This window comes from Canis aureus, chromosome 4, assembly GCF_053574225.1.
Source record: "Canis aureus isolate CA01 chromosome 4, VMU_Caureus_v.1.0, whole genome shotgun sequence".
Classification (NCBI taxonomy): Eukaryota; Metazoa; Chordata; class Mammalia; order Carnivora; family Canidae; genus Canis; species Canis aureus.
Window position 1 is genome coordinate 79211138 of NC_135614.1, and position 23134 is coordinate 79234271.

A 23134-nucleotide genomic window follows, 5' to 3' on the forward strand; every position below is an offset into this window, starting at 1 on the left:
TCTAAAGTATTATTTTTAAAAAATGAAAAAAACAATGAAACACTGACAAAATCATTCTCTAGAAAGACAATAAAGAAAATAATACATCTTCTTTGTTGTAATGAAAACTTCATATAGTGTTTTTTTTTTTTAATAAAAAGGCATGGTTTCAGATAAGATTATTACAACGTTTTACATAAGGTCATATGTCAAATATTTACCTCATATTCTAGATTTAGCCAAAATTTCTAATATTCATATTGTGGAAGGTAAATTTCATTTCACATTTAATGTTAAAAAATCAGAAAATGATAGAAATCGCATAAAGCTCTCAAAATAATATGTTTAGTATAAACTTTAAGAGATATTGTTAACAATGAATAAATCAGCTTCATTGCAAATTTTGGTTTTGCGGAATTAAATGTTACATTGTTTTAGTCATTTCAGTAATTAGTTTTATTATATATATATATTTAAATTATTTTCTCTATCTGAAAGTACTTGTTTTGACATTCTAACAGGGATCTTGTTTTTATTTTCATTTTCCTCAAAAGTAATGATATTGATAATCTTTTTTTTTTAAATTTTATGTATTTATTTGACAGAATGAGTGCATAAGCAGGGGGAGCAGCAGGGAAAAGGAGAGGGAGAAGCAGCTCGCTGCTGAGGAAGGAGCCCCGCGGGGGCTCAATCCTGATCCCAGAACCCAGGGGTCACAACTCCAGCCAAGGGCACACACTTTAACTGAGCCATGTAGGTGCCCCTTGATAATCTTTTCATGTGTTTTCATTATTAAAGCTTATGATAACAGACTTGTAAAACATATATAATGGATTTACTTTTTATTTGGGGGCAGAGAATATTTAACTTTATAAAATCAACTTCACAAAGTATAACATATACAGTAATTCTTTTAGCTTTAAATGTCCACTGACATTTCTCTCAGAATCACATATAGAATATTTGTAGACCATCACTCCTGCCCTCCATGCCTGCAGCAACTACTGATCTGTTTTTTCTAATTTGTATTTTCTAGATTTTATATAAATTGGATTATACAGCATGTATTAGTTTATGCCTACCTTATTTTGCTAACAATTCATCATCAGGATTGTCAAGTATTAGGAATTAAATTTTATTAATTAGTATTATTCCTTTGTGCAGATATGTATTTTGTTCATCTATTTATATTTTGAATACATTTGTTTCTAATTTTGGATATTGCAGCAAAAGCTGCTATAGAAATGTGTGTGCAAGTCTTTGTAAGGACATATTTTACCAATTCACTTGCTTATATACTTAAGAGTACAATGATTAGATCACAAGATAACTTTTTTTTTTCAGAAATTGCCTAACAATTCTTCAAAATGGTTAGACCCTTTAACATTTCTTGTTTCTTGCCTACTTTGTCGTAGATTAATTGACATTATAAACCTAAGTTAATTTCTGGGCTATTTTGTTCTATTGATCTGTGTCTGTTTTTGTGCCAGTACCATACTGTTTTGATTACTACAACCTCGTAGTAGATATTAAAGTGGAATTGTGATCTTCTACCTTTGTTCTTCCTTCCCAAGATTGTTTTGACTATTTAGGGTCTTTTATGGTTCCATAGACATTTAAGTTTTTTTTTTTCTGTAAAAAATGCTGTTGATATTTTTTTAAATAAATTTATTTATTTTTTGTTGTTCAATTTGTCAACATACCGAATAACACCCAGTGCTCATCCCGTCAAGTGCCCACCTCCCCTTCCACCACCCCTACCTAGTTCGCTTCCCAGAGATAGGAGTCTGCTGTTGCTATTTTAATAGGGATTTCATTGAATCTGTATATTGCTTTGAGTAGTATGGACATTTTAACAATATGGGCTTTCCCAATCCATTAGCATGAAATATCTATTTGTTTATGTCATCTTCAATTTATTTCATCAGAATTTTAGAGTTTTCAAAGTACAGTTCTTTCACTTCTTTGGTTAGCTTTATTACCAGATATTTTGTTCTTTTTTGACAGAATTATAAATGGATTTGTTTTCTAAATTTCTCTCTCTGTTGCTACATTAATATATAGAAATATTACCAATTTCTGGGTATTAATTTTTCATCCTGAAATTTACTAAATTCACTTATTATTTCTAGTAGGTTTTTGGTTGAGTCATTAGGATTTTTTATTTATAGTATCATGTCAACTACAAATAGTGATAGTTCAGTATCTTCTTTTCCACTATCAATCTCTCATTTCTTTTTCTTGTCTGATTACTGTGGCTAAGACTTCCAACCATGTTGAAATAAAAGTTGTGAGAGTGGATATCCTTATCTTTTTCCTGATTTTAGAGGAAAACTCTCCATTTTTCACTATTGAGTATGAGTTAGCTGTGGATTTTTCATATATGGCCCTTATTATGTTGAGACATGTTTTCTTTGAACTTACTTGGTTGAGAGTTTTTATCATGAATGGATGTTGAATTTTCTAAAAGGATTTTTCTGCATCTATTGAGATAATCACATAATTGTTATCCTTCGTTTTGTTGATCTGATGTTATGTTGATTGATTTGTAAATGTTGAATTATATCCTTGGATCCTTGGAATAAATTGATTTGATCAGAGTGAATGATGCTTCTATCGTATTGTTAAATATGGTTTGCTAATATTTTTTTGAGGACTTTTACATCTAATTTCATCAGGGATATTGAGCTGTAGTATTTGGTGTGTTTTGTGATGTTTTTGTCTGGTTTTGATATCAGGGTTTACCTGCTGATCTTGTATATTTGGAAGCTTTCCGTAGCTTTTTTTTTTTTTTTTTGAATAGTTTGGGAACAATAGATATTAATACTTCTTTAAGTGATGCCTGGGTGGCTCAGTGGTTGAGCATCTGCCTTCAGCTCAGGGCATGATCCCGGGGTTCTGGAATCAAGTCCTGCATCAGGCTCCCCAGAGGGAGCTTTCTTTTCCCTCTGCCTATGTCTCTGCCTCTTTCTGTGTCTCACATGAATAAATAAATAAAATCTAAAAAATGATGATAATACTTCTTTAAATGGTAGAATTCACCTGTGATCCATCTGGTCTTGGACTTTTATTTTTTGGTAGTTTTTTGTTTTGTTTTTCTTTTGTTTGATTCAATTTTGTTAGTAGTAATGAGTCTGTTTAGGTATCTATTTCTCCCTGATTCAGACTAAGATTATATACTTCTAGGAATTGCCCATTTCTTCTAGATTGCTCAATTTTTGACACAGATTTTTTTTTTTTGTATAATTCTCTTACACAGTCTTTTGTATTTTGTGGTATTAGTTGTTACTTCCTCCTTTTCATTTATGATTTTGAGTCCTTACTTTCTCTTTCTATCTCTCTTTTTTTGGATGAACCTGGGGAAGAGTTTATCAATTTTATTTATCTTTTTAAAGAAGTGGCTCTTGGTTTCATTGCTATCTCTCTTTTTTTTAATATATTTTCTTTTCTTCTCTCCCTCTCTCTCTCTCTCTCTCTCTCTCTCCAGCATCTATTTCTGCCTGTTCCTTATGATTTCCTTTCCTCTGCTTACCTTGGGCTTTGTTTGTTCTTTTCCTAATTCTGTTAGGTGTAAGGTTAGATTGTTTATTTGAATTTTTTCTTGTTTCTTGAGGTAGGCTGTATCACTATATGTTGCTCTCTTAGAATTCTTTTGCTATGTCCCCAGGATTTTGGACCATTTTGTTTTCATTTGTCTCTATGCATTTTTTTTTTAATTCTCCTTTGGTTGATCCACTAATGCACTGGTTGTTTAATAACATGTTGTTTAGTTGCCACATGTGTGATTTTCCCATTTTTTTAAACTTATAATTTACTTCCAGTTTCATACCACTGTGGTCTTCTAGAAAAGATGCCTAATAGCATTTCAGTCTTTTAAACTTTATTGAGTTTTGTTTTGTGGCCTAATTGATCTATTCTGGAAAATGTTCTATGTGCTTTTGAAAAGAATGTTTATTCTGTTGTTTTTGGATGGAATGCTCTGTATATTTATATTTATCTGCTCTATTGTGCTATTTTAAGACATTTTCCTTGATTTTCTGCATGGTTGATCTTTCTATTGATATAAGTTGGGTGGTAAAGTCTTCTACTATTATATTACCATCAACTTTCTTTATGTGTGTTAATCCTTGCTTTATGTGTTTAAGTACTTCAGTGTTGGGTGTTAGATATTTACAATTATTCTTTTGTTGAATTTGTCATGATATAATGCTTGTTACAGTCTTTTTAAAATTCTGTTTTGTCGGGTTGCCTGGGTGGCTCAGCAGTTGAGTGTCTGCCTTCAGCTCAGGGCTGATCCCCTGGTCCCGGGATAGAGTCCCACGTTGGACTCCCTGCAGGGAGCCTGCTTCTCCCTCTGCCTATGTCTCTGCCTCTCTCTCTCTGTTTCTCATGAATAAATAAATAAAATCTTAAAAAAATTATAAATTAAAAAAATTGTTTTGTCTGATATAAGTATTACTATCCTTGCTTTTTTTTTTTTTTCACTTCCATTTGCATGGTAAATATTTTCTTTATATTTTTACTTTCAGTCTGCATGTGTCCTTAGGTTTGAGGTGAGTCTCCTATAAGCAGCATAGAGAGAGGTCTAATTTTTAAAATTCATTCTGCCACCAATAGGTGGGATTTTTAAAGCTAGAATGGTAAAGCTGTCACATAATGCAGTGATACCAATGGCAAGGAATATATAGCTAAAAGACAGATGTACTCTGCAGATGGTATGTGTGATATACAACATATTGCATATTGTAAATCAGTAGGAAAAAAACAGAATTTTTGATGAGCCATTATAGGATAATTGGTTTTCCATATGGCAAACAAATATAGTTAAATATCCATCTCACATTAAATATATTTTTTCTTTAAATACTTGAATATGAACAGCAAAATAATTTATACAGAATATGTTAAGAATTTTTTAAAATGATCAGAAAATGATTGTAAAAGACTAACAACTAATAGAAAGAAATGCATATAGCTAATAAATGTGATCACATTACTATTCAGCATATATAAAAAAAATTTACAGAAGCTCATAAACAGTAATTCAAAACCCATTTGAAGAATGAGTGAAGAATATCATGTGAATATAAATTACATAATTGGTAAGCCTACAGTTAATTGAACACATGAAAACATGAAAATTTGATAAATTCAAATTTAAAAATAACCATGTCATATCTACTATATTATAGATAGTAATATCTCAATATCCCAACAGTTTATTCAATACAAAATATTGACACAGAGGTAAAGAAATTGGGGCACTCAAAAATCATCTACATCTTGGAGAACAGTTTTGCAACAGAGTTTAGTTAAATATATTATACAGGCCCCAGAGAAGAACTTGGCAGTTATAAGCATGTAGTAAAACATACATATGAGCCTGAAGAACCATATATAGTAAAATTATTCAGCAATATGTTTAAAATAATAATCAAAACTTAAACATACCTTTGTAGAGAAATACATAAGCAAATCAAAATATACTTATAAGAACAGCATATATACATTTTGACTTTATAATGTTAAAAAGAAAAACACATTCTAGAATTATATTGACAATGCATTATTCATGTGAATTGTATAAATAAGTAGAACCTTATATATATTATAATGAACACATTTCATATATGAAATTATTAAATTCACATTTGTAAAAGTATATATGTGTATAGCAATAATAAAATATAAATTATATTAATGGATCCTCAAAAAGATGAGAAACATGGAAATCTATGGGAATGAAGGGACTCTAGAAAAGTACTTAGCATCCAAAATCTATAGGACTAAAAGTAACTGTAATTATTATTTTTTCTTTCTTATTCCTTGTAAGCACATAAATGCTAATAATTTTAAAAATCTCATAGTTGGCAAATACATGCTTGAAATTTACCAGCCATGTACTTACTGGAATATTTCATTATTTTATAAAATTGTGCTTGCCATTCAAGTCAAATGTATAGCCATAGATTTTATAGCAGGGATTCCATGAGGGCCAATGCAAGGAGGGGGGCTATTTTTAAGAAATAGATTACTTTAAACTTGACTTGCAAGATGTTAACTGCTAGAAAAGGGAGTTTAATATAAAATAACTAAGAAACACTATGTAATTTTCTTCTAAACCTTCAAATATTTTAACTGAATTAAGTAGCCTAAAACTTGGCACTGAAGAACTAATTAATAATGATATTCATTAAATGTAGCAAATAAATAGAACAACTTTCCCATTTGATGACAGGGTAGATAATCTTCATCCTTTCAGAATTCCCTTAGGATGGGTATTTTTTTTAAGATTTTAAATTTATTTATGCATGAGAGACAGAGAGAGAGAGAGAAGCAAAGAGAAGTCTTTGCTTCTCTCTTCTCTTCCATGCAGGAAGCCTGGTGTGGGACTCAAACCCAGGTCTCCAGGATCAGGCCTGGGCTGAAGGCAGCGCTAAGCCACCTGGCCACCCAGGCTACCCTAGGATGGGTATTATTGGAGGAGTATATTGGTGCTATGGCCCTGTTTGGTCATTACTTTACCTCTGCTTCATTAGTTAGATCTGGTTTCTAAGGGTCAGTTAGACCCTCAAAGCAGCACCTACCTCAGTATGTCTCAAAGCAGCGCCTACCTCAGTATGTGATAGTGGTTACAATTCCAAAAACTTGTTTTAATGCCAGGTCTAATTTTTATATCTCTGTGCCAACTTTCCCTATTTGAAAAATGGGACTACTATAATAGCGAATTTATAGGATTGATTGTAGGATTAAATACATGAAAATGAATTAACACAGGTAGCATCTTCATAGAAGTATCTGGCATGTTCAATAAAAGTAGGAGGAAAACAAATACATTTGTATCTCAGTCATTCTGTATTTATCTTTGTGTTTTTTAATATTTTATTTATTTATTTGAGAGTGAGTGATCAAGAAAGAGAGAGTATGAGTGGGGGTGGGGGTACAAGGAAGAGGGTCCCTACTAAGCAGAGAGCTTGACACAGGGCGCAATCCCAGGACCCAGGGATCATGATCTGAGCAGAAGGCAGATGCTTAACCAACTGAGCCACTCAGGTGTCCCTTGTCATTTTTTTCTGATGACTAAAGCAAAGCTAAGTTTTCACTATAATTCCTCTTTTGCTTTATCACATTACAATTATAAATAGAGCTTATCCTTCTCTTTGGTGAAAGTCTTTCAGTCTTTCTTGGAAATAAATATGACAAGGATAAAACACAACATTTATCTAGACAAGTGATCTCTAATCTATCTAATCTATTGTTTTATGAACTTAAACCTACTGCAATTTTGAGTTCTCATTAATATGGTGTGCTTTTCTATCTTAAAGGACAAGCAAACATCTTTATATTATTTCTAAAAATTCTTTAATATTGACATCAGCCTTTTTTCTTCACTCATACTGAATTATGTCATTTCAGAAAGCAGGTAACCTTAAAAAATTGCATAGGAAGTATTTCAGGGAGGAAAATACATAGCAAAATTATGGAGGCAAAAAAATGGATTTAGGTAGTTTCTGCTTTTTTCAATACTAGAATAGCCTATAATAGATTAATTCATCTACTGGAAAAAAAACACAATAGGAAAGTAGTTTAAATTAAAATGATATTACTTATGGGCATCAAAGCACAAAGTTAGACTGGATTTGAAGGACTAAGTCCTAAAGGAAGAAAGTCCATCAATGTAAGGTTGGTATTCTCTGCCAGTGTTTAATTTAGGTAATTTGCTAACTCATAAGCCAAACAACCAAATCACAACAACATGGATTCATCTCACCATCATAGCCCACAAAATGCTGAAAAAGCTATAAACACACAAAACGCATGATATGATAATACTTACATAAATTTAAATTTATGTTATATCGTTAGAAACAATAGTAATTACTTTAAAGAGAATGAGGCTTAGATCATGGGAAAATTTATGTGAGAGCAATCTTGCATACTGATTATAATCTATTTCTTCATCTACTAATGGCTATACATAGGTGTCTTTCCTTGTGGAAAGTCACAATTTGTGAACTTTTCTGTGTATCTGTGTTTGTAAACACACACACACACACACACATACATACATACAATACTTCAGTAAACATTACCAGTAATTACAATTTTCCATCTGTCAATGGTTGGGAATCAAACTCTTGGATATCAACTAATGTTTGGTTCAATGCAATGACAATACGCATATATAATCACAATAACTAATAGCAAAAAATACTGTTTTCTATTTTAAGAGAATTAGTTTTATATTTTAATGAGACAATTAGAAGGCTAACTTCATTGATCCTTCTCCTCCCTCATCCACCTGTCTATTTTCCTGGCTTTATTTTCTCTTTCAACAAATTATTTCTTGTCTATGCAGTGCCAGATATTGTACTTAATTTGTGGGTGACTTGTCTTCATTAAATGTTTTTTGGTGAGAAAGAGGTTCCTTTTACACAGATTATGGAGAAAAAGTCTACAACACAGACTCAAAATTTAGACAGAATGTAGGATAAGTATGAAAATAAATAAAGGAAATTTTGTTGAAAATGGAGTTTGGAGGCCCAGAAGAGAGACTTGTCATGCACTACCACTCAGACCCCAAACAGAAGGCATATTTGCATACCTCAGCAGGGGGAAGGAAAGAAATTTTCCTTGCGCAGCTACAGTCCAGCCAGTGAGGAACTGCCACACTCAGCCAATGAGAAACAATCATCACTTTGAACTCTTTAAAAATCAGTCCCTCCTAGCTTCTTTCTTTTTCCATGATAGCACACCTTTCTCCTCTGTTATATGAATTTGCCTATAGTTCCCTATAGTTTGATTGTCTCAAATTGCAATTTTCTGCTATCGCCAAATAAAGTCATTTTTGCTGGTAAAATAGCTGGACCTTTCATCTCATAGGTGAACATAAGAGAACTGTAATGTTGAATAAGTCAAAAGGAAAAAATTATTTGGTTGGAAGGATAAAGATATTTTCAGTGGAGTGATGGGAAAAATGGAAGAGATTGGGTAGGAATTGGGAGGGGAGGCAATCAGAACCTGAATGGAGACAATGTTTTCAGACAGTAAGATTTGAGCTGAGGTTGTACGTATGGTACTATGGTTTAGATTTTTGTGATCTTTTTTTTGTCTTTAAAGTCAATAGAATATGTATACATCTAATAGAAATAGTAGAAGAAAAAAATTGACAATACTAATGGGCAAAAAGAGGGTAAATGGAGGCATAATTGAGATATCAGATAGAATGGAATCCAAAGCCTGAGGGTGGAGAGGTAAGAGGAGCACAGGATGTTCTTTGGGTGGGAACACCTACCCACCTCCTCCTGTTCAACGATTTAGAAAGAAGAAACAATAAGTGCATATGAGGGATAGGGGATATGAAATTGAGATATTACCTGTTTTTGAGGTCTTTTGAGTTTTTGTGATACATCAGAAAACATTAACCAGTAAAAGTGTTTATGTTCATAGAAAAGTACATCTTAAAGGATGCATTTTTCTTTTTTTTTCTTGTCATTTCTTTTTTTGTATATTTTTTGGTATATTATTTGGTATATTTTTTAACATTAGTCGATTTGCCAACATATAGTATAACACCCAGGGCTCATCCCATCAAGTGCCCCCCTCAGTGCCTGTCACTCAGTCTTCAGCCCCCACCCTTTCCACCCCCCTCATCCCCCACCCACCTTCCCTTCCCTTTCACTACTCCTTGTTCGTTTCCCAGAGTTAGGAGTCTCTCATGTTTTGTCACCATCTTATTTTTCCCACTCATTTTCTCTCCTTTACCCTATAGTGCCTTTCACTATTTTTTATATTCCCATGAGTGAAACCATATAATGACTGTCCTTTTCCGATTGACTTACTGCACTCAGCATAATACCTCCAGTTCCATCCACATCAAAGCAAATGGTGGGTATTCATCGGATGCATTTTTCTTTATGTAAATTATACTCCAATAATCTTGCCTTGAAAAATAGAAAATAAATTATATTAATTTCTTCTTCTTTTACCCCCAGCTTCATCATGTAATGAGGATAAAATTATTTAGCCTGGGGGAAAAAGAATACAAAAATTATAAAAATATTTGTGTGGATTAAGAAAAAATTACAATTTAGATGAACTGTCACTTTTTAACGATAATGCTTATATCTCATAAGCATTCCTTATACTTTCATTACAACACTTTATCTAATTTTATTTGTAAGTTTTAGGGGATTTTGTATATTAAAGTTTATAAGTGTGTGATTCAAGTTGCATGTGTGTGTACAGATATAAAACATATGCTGTAGTTTGCTATAATTCATGAAATAGATGAAATATATATGCAAAAGAAAGCATTGAAATGATTATCACAGGGGTAGCCCCGGTGGCTCAGCGGTTTAATGCCACCTGCAGCCCGGGGTGTGATCCTGGAGACACGAGATTGAGTCCCACGTCAGGCTCCCTGCATGGAGCCTGCTTCTCCCTCTGCCTGTGTCTCTGCCTCTGTGTGTGTGTGTGTGTGTCTCATGAATAAATAAATAAAATCTTTAATAAAACAATGAAATGAATATCACATTCATAATAAAAGTTATTTCCGTTAAAGAGTTAAGGGCATAAATTAAAAATAAACACAGAAGTGTTTTTCTAAATATTTTTTTATTTTGTAGATTTGCCTTTGGAATATTACAAGGATTCTTGATTTTACTTCCTGGTTTTAAACTATAGATCAAACCTATAGTAATCAAAACAGTATGGTACTGGCATAAAAATAGTCACATGGAATAGAATATGGAACCTAGAACTAATCCCCTGCATATATGAGCAACTAATATTTGACAAGGAAACCAAAATGACCCAATTACAAAAATGACAGCCTTTTCCAAAAGTAGTGTTTGGAAATCTGGATAAAAACATGCAGAACAATGAAATTGGATCCCTGCCATCCACCACTCACAAAATTAACTTAAAATGGATGAAAAACTTAAGCATAAAACAATAGACCAAAAAGCTCCTGCAAGAAAACATAAGAAAGAATCTCCTCAACATTGGACTTGGTGATAAATTTTTGTATAAGAAACCAAAAGAATAAACAAAAGCAAAACTCATTAAGTGGGACTGCATCATACTTAAAAAGTTCTGCACAACAAAAGAAATAACCAAACAAATGACATGGCAACATACAAAATAGGAGAAAGTATTTGTACACCATATATCAGACAATGGATTAACATCCAACATATATAAAGAACTCATACATTTCAATGACAAAAAATCATTAGAAAATGTGCAAAGCAACTAAATGAGTTTTATTACAAAGAAAACATCCCAATGGCCAACATGCAGGTGAAAAAATGCCCAACATCACTAATTGTCAGGGAAATTTACACCAAAACCAGAATGAGGTTATCACCTAAAACTAATTAGAATGGCTATCATCAAAAAGACAAGAAATAGCAAGTGTTGGCAAGGATGTGAAGCAAAGGCAACCCATGTACACTGTTGGTGGGAATATAAATGGGTACAACCATTGTGGGAAACAATATAGAGGTTTCTCAAAAATTACAGATGGAAATACCATACAACATAGTAATTCCACTTGGTTTTTGCCCAAAGAACACAAAAACACTGATTGGAAACAATTTGTGCACCCCTATGCTTATTGTAGCATTCTTTACAAATGCCAAGATATGGAAGCAACCTAAGTGTTTAATTGCTAAATGGATAAATATGTAATATAAATATACATATATATTCAATATGATATTCAATATCTTCAATGGGATAGCACTCAATCATAAAATAGAATGAAATTGTGTCACATATGACAATATGGATGGACTTAGAGGGTTTGCCAAATTAAAAAAAAAAACAGAAAAACAACTATATGATTTCACTTATACATAAATATGAAAATAAGAAAGGAACAGAACAGAAATAAATTCACAGATGCAGAGAACAATCTGTGGTTGCCAGAGGGGAAGAGAATGAAGGGATAGATAAAGTAGAAAAAGGAGACTAATAGGTAAAAACCTCTAGTTATAAAACAAGACATGGGGATGCAAAGTATAACACAGGGAATATAATTAATAACATTCAACAATTTTGTAAGGTGACACATAGTAGCTAAACTTGTGTGGTTATCACTTCCTAATGTATATAATGAATCACTATGTTTTATACCTGTAACTAATCTATATCAACTACACTTCAATGAAAAAAAAAATAAAACTCTTAAAAGTAAACATAATGCCTATTTAGTCAGTAAAGCACATTACCAAGAACAAGGAAACATTTTTGACAGTTTAGTATTTAACTATATAGACAGTTATGAAAAGAATTTCAGCCTATACTGAACATAAGAGAAATGTTCTTTGCTAAAACTGTTTTTCATTTATTATAATTTTCATTTATCAGTGCCATTTTCATAAGTAGTTTAGAAAGATATAAGATGACGTTTCATATATTAGTGAATATTTCTATTTAATAAGAGAATAATAATATCCAACATGTCACATACAGATTACTGTTGCTAGAGTTTCTCAAGATTTAGATGGGATCATAATCCAGGGATCCTAGTGTAAAGTTATCTTTGCATGCTCTATCGCCATCTAGCTCACAGCCTGGGTATTTACTTATGCATACATATTTGTATGTTTCTGTGTATGTACACAAAATTTTGTGTATCTCTGTGTGTGATATATATGCGATGTCATATATGCAGAAAACATGTAACTAATACATACCATATATTTAAAAATCAAGACATTGTATGCATATTCAAGTGGTATTACATTTATCGCTAATGTTGGTTAAATTTCCTTTTAATCATCACCTGGTATCAGCAAAATATGTTTCTATATTACAAAAACAGAGGGAACCCCTATATATGAACTCATTTCAATATTGGTAATTCATTAATTTACACATTTTAAAAATGGCATGGACATGAAATTGGACTAGATTTGAGTCATATCTTTACAAAACACCTAACTGTGATGAACTAAAAATATTTCCTAAAGAACAAATAATAATCCAAAGTATCTCGGCTACCTATGGTTCCACAGATTTCTTGTCTATTAGTTAAAATAGTATAAACCCTTAGATGGCATTTTCCCGAACTAGAGAACTTCCACTCTTTTACAGTTGACTTCTAGAGACACTGAACACATACACAAAAATTAATAAATAAGGATGCAAATATATTACAAGAATAATGAACATTCACTTGATGATTTGAGTTACAAATTGAATTATTCCACTGCTCTTGCAATAAATTAACTAACCAAACCAACATAAATACATACTGGTCTATACAGCACATGTTTATCATTCTCACTTATGGTCTGTATAACAAGTCAGATGGCACTGGGTTAGATTTCAGAGAGCTCAACCTGGCTCTGGGCTTTGAATGAAATTCAGAGGTATTCCACATGTGTCCGCATACTCCTTGGGCAAGCACCCAGGGTGTATTATACTCATGGTCATCACAGGGGGGAAAGGGGGCAAGTGAACCAAAGCTATTCACTTGCCATTGGACAGACCAAGTCAAAGGCAGGTCCATAGTCTGTGTGAAAGGAATGTGAACTTTCCCCTAAAGGGTTTGAACAGTTGGTGAATATCTGCTACACACACACACACACACACACACACACACACAGAGTTACACATATGTACACAGAAAATGATTCTCTGATTAAATAGTGATCTTTAATTTTTCTGGTAAAGTTTTATTTGTCTTATTTAAAACCATTTTATTTTTACAGAATTATTATGAAGATAAAACAGAGTTCCCATAATATCCTACACCCAGTCTCTTCTATTTTCAAAATCTTAGTATGGTACAGTTGTCAGAAATAATATTGATATATTATTAATTAAAGTTTATGCTTTATTATGATTTCTTCAGTCCTATTTTTTTCAGTCCTGTTTTTATTTCAGAATTTCATTCACGATACCACCTTGCATCTAGTAGTGATACCTCCTTAGATTCCACTTAGCTATGAGTTTCTCAGACATTCCTCAATGTCAGATTCCTTAGATTCCTGACATTCCTTGACATGGACAATTTTCAGGATTACTGTTCAGCCTTTTTTTAGGATATTTCTCAATTGGAATTTGTCTGGGATTATGTGTTTTGGAGAAGAAGTCCACAGAGTTAAAAAGTCATTCTTACCCCTTTGCATCAAGGGTACCTGCCATCAATATGAAATCACTTTTGATGCCAACCTTGATCACATAATTTGAGACAGTGATCATCAGATTTCTCCACTATCAACCTTTTTCCTCTTCTTTCCACACTGTGCTCCTTGGAAGAAAATCATGCACAGCACACACATAAGAAGTGGGAAGTTATGCTTCATCTTCTGAAGGAGGGCATACCTACGCAAATGCTTTTGAATTCTTCCACATAGGAACTTTGTCTATTTTTTCCACTTTATTTACTCAATTATTTATACCTATATGGATTTATGGATATTTATTTTACACTTATACTATAACACTAGTTTGTTACATTATTCTAGCTTTTTCAGTTGGCTTAAGTATCACTTTTATCTTCTCTCATCATTTTGTGTGTGTGTGTGTGTGTGTGTGTGTGTCTGCTCTTTCTTTGCTTTATGGCACTACAAATACTCCAGGCTCATCCTGCACGTTTTCTGTCCCAGTCCTAGAATAATACATTTCTCCAAAGAGCCCTGGTTCCATTTTGAAGACTGGTATTAGAAGCCAGTATTTGTCCATTATGTGTAGTTGTTGCTACCAGACATTTTTTTTTTTTTTTTTTTTACTTGAACTATTTTTTGGAGGAGGTGGGACGGGCAGAGAGAGAATCTTAAGCAGGCTCCATGCTACTTAAGTAGGGCTTCTGAGGTGAGGATCATCTCACAACTGTGAGATCATGACCTGAGGCAAAATCGAGTTAAGTGCTTAACTAACTGAGCCACTTAAGTGCCCTTTAACTAATTTTTTTTTGTATTATAAAAACATACTACCTGTAAGAAGTTAGACATTTAAAGACAAAAAAATCATTAATTAAGGGAAATACATTTCCTTCTAACAGATTATACTTTTCTAAGAATCAAAGAAAACGAACTTTGGAGTACCATACATAGGAAATGTTTGGTATAGAAATCGTGGGATAGGGATCCCTGGGTGGCGCAGCGGTTTAGCGCCTGCCTTTGGCCCAGGGCGTGATCCTGGAGACCCGGGATCGAATCCCACGTCGGGCTCCCTGTGCATGGAGCCTGCTTCTCCCTCTGCCTGTATCTCTGCCTCTCTCTCTCTCTCTCTCTGTGTGTGACTATCATAAATAAATAAAAATTAAAAAAAAAATCGTGAGATATATTTCTAGCAGATGTGCATCTTTACTTGTGCATATATATGCACGTGTACATATATTTTATATGTATGTTGATGGTAGATACCCTTGATGCAAAGGGGTAAGAACATATATTTAATGTTTATAAATAAACATAAAACATATGTACCTCTATGTATATTAATATATAGGATAGTGCTGAAGATAAAAGTTGTTTTTTTTTCCCCCTAGATTCAGCTCCGATAATTTCTTTATATAACAAAAACACTGGTAATTTTAGTATGTAACTATTTTAGGAAAGCAAATATTCATAAATGAAACTTAAATATATAATCTGATTTCAAACTTTAAAGTGTGTTAATAATTTCTCAACAACCCAGAATATGGACAATTTTGATAAATGTTGTATGTGACCTTAAAAGGCATGTAAATTCATTTTTCCATTTTAATCGCTTTGCTGTGTTTATCATCTTTGGTTTCTCTTACTGTCTTCCTAGGCCTCGCTTGGATTCTCAGCTTTAGCCAAGAGAGTTTTTACTAATTACAATGAATTTACTTCTGAATAGTTCCTTCCAATTTGGGACTTAATTCAATGATTGTCCTTCATTTCTTTATCTCTTTTTTTCCTTTGAAATAACATTTTTGTAACTACTCATGATTTTTTTGTTTTGGTTTGTTGAAATCTAGTTTGTCTTAACTGGAAATTTAATACTGATTAGTACTATTAAACCATTGCTAGAGTATATCATATCCTCATTTACCAACTAAGTCCAATAGGCTAACATGTAAGATTTACGTTGTTATCTAAAATGATACTGGGCATTACTGTCAATGATATCAAAAGGATTTTATGTGGACTGGAGGTCATTGTAGCCTTGCCTGAAGAAATATATAGACATCATCTATACATAGTTACAATCTTATTAGAAAAGAGAATGATCTATTGAAGTTGGGGTACAAAATTGTTTTCTATTTCTGATTCCACCTTTAACTTGCCACTCAACCTTGAAAAAAAAATCACTACATTTCTCTGCACTTCAATTTCCTCGTTTCCAAACCTAGGTTAATGCTTATCATGGCATCAAGTTTGATGGTGTTTAGGATGACTAAGTAGGGAATGCCTTGAATAGAGCAGTGGAGCCCCATGGTATTCATTATAGGCTCACTCTTATGCCACACTGGAACATACAGTCCTAGAATTTTTATTCTGGCCTTTCTTGTATTTCAGATTACATTTCTTCCTAATACTCGAAACTGTTTATGAATATTCAATTAACATTTTCAATTATCATTCACTGTTATACTATCTGGAGCTAATATTAAGAAAATAATAAATGGCTTTATAAATAAAAGACCATTGTTTTTTTTTATCTAATTTTAACTATATTTCCCATAACTTATCTTGTAAAACTTTAGAGAGAATGTTCCAAATTTATATGTAATAAAATTCCTCAACCAAATACCCTCTGTTTTTATCTCTAAAATGGAGCTGGTCACTTAAAGTAGAATCAGTAACAAGAGTTTCACTCAGGTCTTTCAAAAATGTGTAATTTTTAAAAACATATAACTAATAATGCCTCTCATTGTGATATGAAGTGAATAATGTAATAATTATAATTATCACAACACACAAACTTTTAAAATATTGCAAAAGTAGCAAAACACTGAATATAGTTTTCTGATCTCATCTTTTTTTTTTTTTGGTGTCTGAAGGTATGCAATTCTGTGAGTTGGAAATAACAGTGAGTTTACCAGCATATTTTCATATATTACTGCAAATCACCATAAAATTTTTGAAAGCACCATTGATTTTCTAATGCCCTAAATCTATTAACAACAAATACTGTGAGCATAGAGTAGTTATATACAGATCTGCTTTGACTTATAGTGCAGTTACCTCCTGCTAAACCCTTTCATAAAATTAAAATATCTTATGTCAAAAATGCATTTAACATATTTAACCTAATGAACATCGTAGCTTAGCTTACCTTGAGTATATTCAGAACACTTATATTAGCCCACAAATGGGCAAAATCAATTAATACAAAGCCTATTATATAACAAAAGTGTTGAACATCTTACATAATTTATTGAATACTACACAAAAGTGAAAAAGAGATTGGTTGTATGCATACAGAATGGTTCTAAGTGTATCTGTTGTTTACCCTTATGATTATGTGGCCGATGGCAGGCTGTGGCTTGCTGTTGCTACTCAGCAACATGTGAGAGCATCATATTGCATATCACTAGCCTACGAGAAGATCAAAATTCAAAGTATGGTATCTACTGAATACACATTGCCTTCACACCATTGTAAAGTTGAAAAATTATAAGTTGGGTATCTTCTATACTGTGAAGGAAGAGATATGCAAAAATCATTAGCTCAAACTTTATTAAATATTGCAATATGATATTATTTCAAGGTTACCCTTCTGAATGCAGTATATATATTATATAATACAGTATACACATTTTCTATATATATATATTAAAGAATATTAGACCCATTCATATTGTTCTGAGTATGAACTTATGATAAACATGGGATCATATATAGAGACAGCAGATATATTCAATGTTTTAGCCTCATTTGATAAATAGGCTTAGATATTATTAGAACAGTTGTGAGAAATAGATGTGGCTAATGTTTAGCAAGAGTCAGTTGGAAATTTTCAGTTCTTCAGCATCTATTATATAGAATTCGTGAGAAAAATATAATCTTATTTAGCAAGTTAGTTTTTATTTCTCAATCATATGGAGATTATTTTATCTCATATCAAAAATATCACCCCTGGCTATAGGCAGCATTGAGTTCAGGAACAAGAGTGTGAGCCATCACTAGGAAAGATGGAAACTAGTTAAAGCACACATTGAAATTTAATTTATCAAGTCTCAGGCTATTTGGAAAAAGAGTGTTAGAACACTGTGCCTCATATTTAATAACAATAAATATCTTAATATTGAAAAGAAATTAAGGGTCCTTTCATGGATAAGACATGTCTGATCCCAATTTTACAACATTTAATGTGTTCCGTACCTTTTATTATATTAAATTCCCTAAGTATTTAATTTGATGCTATGCTATAAATTGTTAATGAGAATATTTCCTAAATGCATGGACAAGCTAGGAAAAATAAAAATTTATATTTCACTTATTACTTCAGATATTTATTAAGCCCTATAACTTTGTCAAGAAATATTTTATTTGCAAAACAATCTCTGGGGAATACAAAGGAAAATAAGACGATCCCAAACTCTGAATTTAAAGTATAAAATTTCAATATCCAAGTTCAATTTCTGGGGACTCCCTAAGCAAAAAATGTCTAAAATAATAACATGCCAAGAAATGTGAGATCTTGTTAATAGACATATGAAGAAAACCTAGATATGATGTTGCTAAGCTAAATATCCTTAAAATCTAAATTGAAACCTGAAAAGAAAGATTCAGCATAAATATCAGTCTATCTGCTCATAATTGTCTACCATCTTGGCTTTTAACTTTTCACTTCTTTTTAAATAAAATTAAATGCCTTCTTTTTCCTCTATGTTGATTGACTTTTGCTATAGACTAATCATTTTTCATCGTATAATATAAAAATATGTCAACTTTATGAAAAAGAAATTGAAGTTTAATATCCTACACAGCATATAATGTATCCAAGACAGCTTACAATTTTTACATAATAGACTTGAGATCAAGGATCAGAGAATGGCATCAATCAGATTGTTACTCTGCCCCTTGATACTTGTCACTCAACTATTCTCAGTAAAATTCAAATATTTCCATCTAGTGCCACTGTAATTGGGCTCTCCATTTAAGTATAGTGTTTTATAACCAAGCTGCCCACATTATCAAGCAAATAGCTATCATCCATTTGAAGGAACTTGTGACAAGATTAGTATTCGTAGTTCATGGAATTTTACTTTCTTAGTTGGACCAGAAAAAACAAATTTTAAGCGTAAAATTCTATTTTTGGTGATAGCATCTAATATAACCACCACCTTTTCTGGCTTCACACTTCTGTGGACAATGAGATACTGAAGACTGAAGCCCCTCCTCTACTCTGTTTTACAATTCTATCACCTAGTATAGTAGCTAGTTACTTTACTCAAGATAGTAACTGTGCCTCATTAATCTATCTTTTGCCAGTATCTGGTATCCAGCATGACAGAAAGTGAGTTCTTACAAATATTTATAGAATGGAATTGAATCCTAGTGATGGGCATTATGGAGGACATGTGATGTGATGAGCCCTGGGTGTTACATGCAACTGATGAATTATTGTACTCTACATCTGAAACTAATGATGTGGTGGTATATGTTGGCTGATTGAATTTAAATTAAAAAAAAAAAAAGAACTTTGAAAACAATGAAGTAAATGCCTGCAATAGCAATTTTTTCCATTGGCCTGAGTTATTTAGCAGAGACATGGGGAATCATAAAATCTGAAAATAACATTAAGAACACAAAATGTGTGGATAGAGTATATATGAAACTTTTAGCCACCATTGGCAGTTTTTAAATTTTCTTATTTACAAGAGCCTATAGTCTAAATGATTTAAGAAGTTAAATGCACATATTTAATATTGACAGATTTTACCTTATTTCTTGTGATGCTCACAAGATAGTCACCAAATCTGCAACATATACATAACACATATGTATAACATAACTTGTTAAATAACTAAGGCACAGATCTGAATTATGGTCATGCATGTATGTGTTTCACTTAGTGAACTGAGCCATCCATCTTGTCATCTGCATATCAAGAGTTTTGGTACCTTTATATAGTGAATATATAGTACCATATATGCTTTACATGGTGACTTAAAGAAAATCTAATGATTTTTGCAATCTGACTTTATTCTACTACACACTCTGGTCTACTGTGATTCTTATTTACTTACTACCTAAAGTTAGAGCAGCAAAACTGTCCGTATATCATTTTAGCTTTTGTAAATACAAATATATTTTTAGTCACTGGTGATGAGAAATCAGGTTTTGTTTTTAATTATTAAAGCCATTTTTAAGATCTCTTTCCTTTTGTGGTAAAAAACAATCTATTTTAGTAGTATTTGGGAAATCAGATTTTCTCTAGAATCTTAAAATTGATCTACAAATGCAAATTTATAGAGAAATTAAGGTGGAATTTAGTTTCTTCAATTTTTTTTTCTAAAAATTATTTCAAAAAAAGAGCCACAAAATACAAATATCCCCATTTAAAAAAAAAAAAAAAAAAAAACCTAAAACACAAAAGAGAACAAAAAAAAAAAAAAAAAGAAAAGAAAAGAAAACAAATCCAAAGAAGTTAAACTTTAAAAGACATAAATTTTACTGGATATATTCTTGGAACCATGCTTTCAACTCAGTCGATGACAGGTTGCTTATTTTAGTTCAAATGTAGTAAAAGTAGTTTCATTGGCTTTAGGAGCTTTTCAAATTCAGCGCACAAGTTAGAAACCTATTTTCAAATTCTACTGACATTAGGATATTTGAAACCCTACAGTATATAATTTGAAAATCTACATGTGTGTCTGTACATATGTGTATGGCAGAAATGGAAAAAGAACATTTGTAATACAATGCCAAAAATCATTTAAGAAGTACAGAGTCACACAATTTTAAACTGTAGAATTATATAACTGAAAAATCACAATCCAACATGAAATTGTTATATAATCACCAATTTGACAAGGACCTAGCCTAGTTGGCCTTTTTAAAAATCCTTAGTGTTTTTAATAGTTTTAGGTAAAATACTTAAATGTTTTTATTGATTCATCTGATTCATTAATACATCACAGTTTCTTTTTTTAAGCAGTAAATGCTACAGTGTATATAAATAAGAATAGGGATCCCTGGGTGGCGCAGCGGTTTAGCGTCTGTCTTTGGCCCAGGGCGCGATCCTGGAGACCCGGGATCGAATCCCACGTCGGGCTCCCGGTGCATGGAGCCTGCTTCTCCCTCTGCCTGTGTCTCTGCCTCTCTCTCTCTCTCTCTCTCTCTGTGTGACTATCATAAATAAATAAAAATTAAAAAAAAAATAAGAATATAATTTCCCATGGATCTAAAATTTTTAAAAAATAAGCAGGTTTGGTTTTTTGAAAAGGTCAACAAAATTGACAAACCTCTAGCCAGAGAGAGAGAGAGAGAGAGAGAGGGAGAGAGAGGGAGAGGCAGGCATAGGACTCAAAATCACAAAGAAAAGAAGTGACAACCAACACCACAGAAATACAAATAATTTTAAGAGATTTTAATGAAAAATATATAACTAATTGGGCACTCTAGAAGAAATGAATAAATTCCTAGAAACATATAACCTCCCCCAAATGAATCAGGACAAAATAGAAAATTTGAACAGATCAATTACCAGGAATGAAATTGAATCAGTAATCAAAACAAACAAACAAAAACAAAAGCAAAAAACCCTCCTAACAAACAAAAGTCTAGGACCAGAGGGCTTCACAGGCCAGTTATACCAGTTATACCAGACATTTAAAGAAGAGTTACTAGCTAGTCTTATCAAATGATTCCAAATGATAGAAGAGGAAGGAAAACTTCCACATTTATTCTTTAGGGCCATAATTACCTTGATACCAAAACCAGATAAAGACACCACCAAAAAAACAAAACAAAAACAAAAAACAAAACAGCAAACTACAGGTCAATATCTCTGATGAACATAGATGCAAAAATCCTCAAGAAAATACTAGAAAACTGAATCCATTGATACATTAGAAAAAGAAACTCACCAAGATCAACTAGAATTCACCAAGATTCTTGGGATTCAAGAGTGGTTCAATATTTATGAATCAATCAGTGTGATACATCACATCAACAAGGGAAAGGATATGATGATATGATTATATATATATATATATATATAATATGATTATTTCAATATAAGCAGAAAAAGAATTTGACAAAGTACATCATCACTTTTATTCAACACAGTACTGGAAGTCCTAGCCACAGCAATCAGACAACAACAACAACAACAACAACAACAAAATAAAAGTCATCCAGATTGGTAAAGAAGTAAAACTTCCACTATTTGTAGATGACATGATACTATATATAGAAAACCCTGAAGACTCCACTAAAAATGTACAGAAATCCATTGCATTTATTTGCACTAATAATGAAGCATCAGAAAGAGAACTTAAGGGAAAGAAATCTCATTTACAATTGCACCATAAAGAAAATATCTAAGAATAAACGTAAAAAGGATGATGGACTTTCCTCTGAAAACTGTAACACATTGATGAAAGAAATTGATGATAATAAAAAGAAACTGAAAGGTATTCCATGCTCATGGACAGGAAGGATGTTGTTGAAACACCCATACTGCCCAAAGCAATCTACAGATTTAATGCAATCCCTATCAAAACACAACAGTATTTTTCACAGAGCTAGAACAATCCTGAAATTTGTATAGAACTATGAAAGACCCTGAATAGGCAAAACAATCTTGAAAAAGAAAAAAAAAACTGGAAGTATCATAATGTTAAATTTCAAGTTATATTACAAAGCTGTAGTGAAAAACAAAAACAAAAACAAAAACAAACCTGCCAAAACACAAAATTCCAGGACCAGTTAGATTCCCTAGTGAGTTCTACCAACCATATAAAAAAGAGTTAATACCTATTAAATGCACAAAAATGAAAGAGCTAATAACTACTAAAGAATAGAAGAGGAAGTAAAGCTTCCAAATTCATTATAAGGTCAGCATTACTCTGATAGCTAACAAAACCAAAGATGCTATAACAAAAGAAAACTATAGGCCAATATTCCTGATGAACATAGATGCAAAAATCCTCAACAAAATATAGCAATTAAAAAACAGTGATACAATAAAATATCATTTACCACCATCAAGT

At 32.2% G+C, this 23134-nt stretch overlaps 1 long non-coding RNA gene across 5 annotated transcripts in view; it reads right to left on the reverse strand.

The window, feature by feature from the left end:
* LOC144313053 (uncharacterized) overlaps positions 1 to 23134 on the reverse strand; it is a 90803-nt gene that overhangs the window by 62991 nt on the left and 4678 nt on the right. For 4 of the 5 annotated variants that reach the window (XR_013378747.1, XR_013378745.1, XR_013378744.1 and 1 more), the window contains exon 2: positions 9822 to 9923. This is a non-coding gene — a long non-coding RNA (uncharacterized LOC144313053). The remainder of the gene's footprint in view (positions 1 to 9821; positions 9924 to 23134) is intronic. The other variant, XR_013378748.1, reaches the window with a different exon arrangement.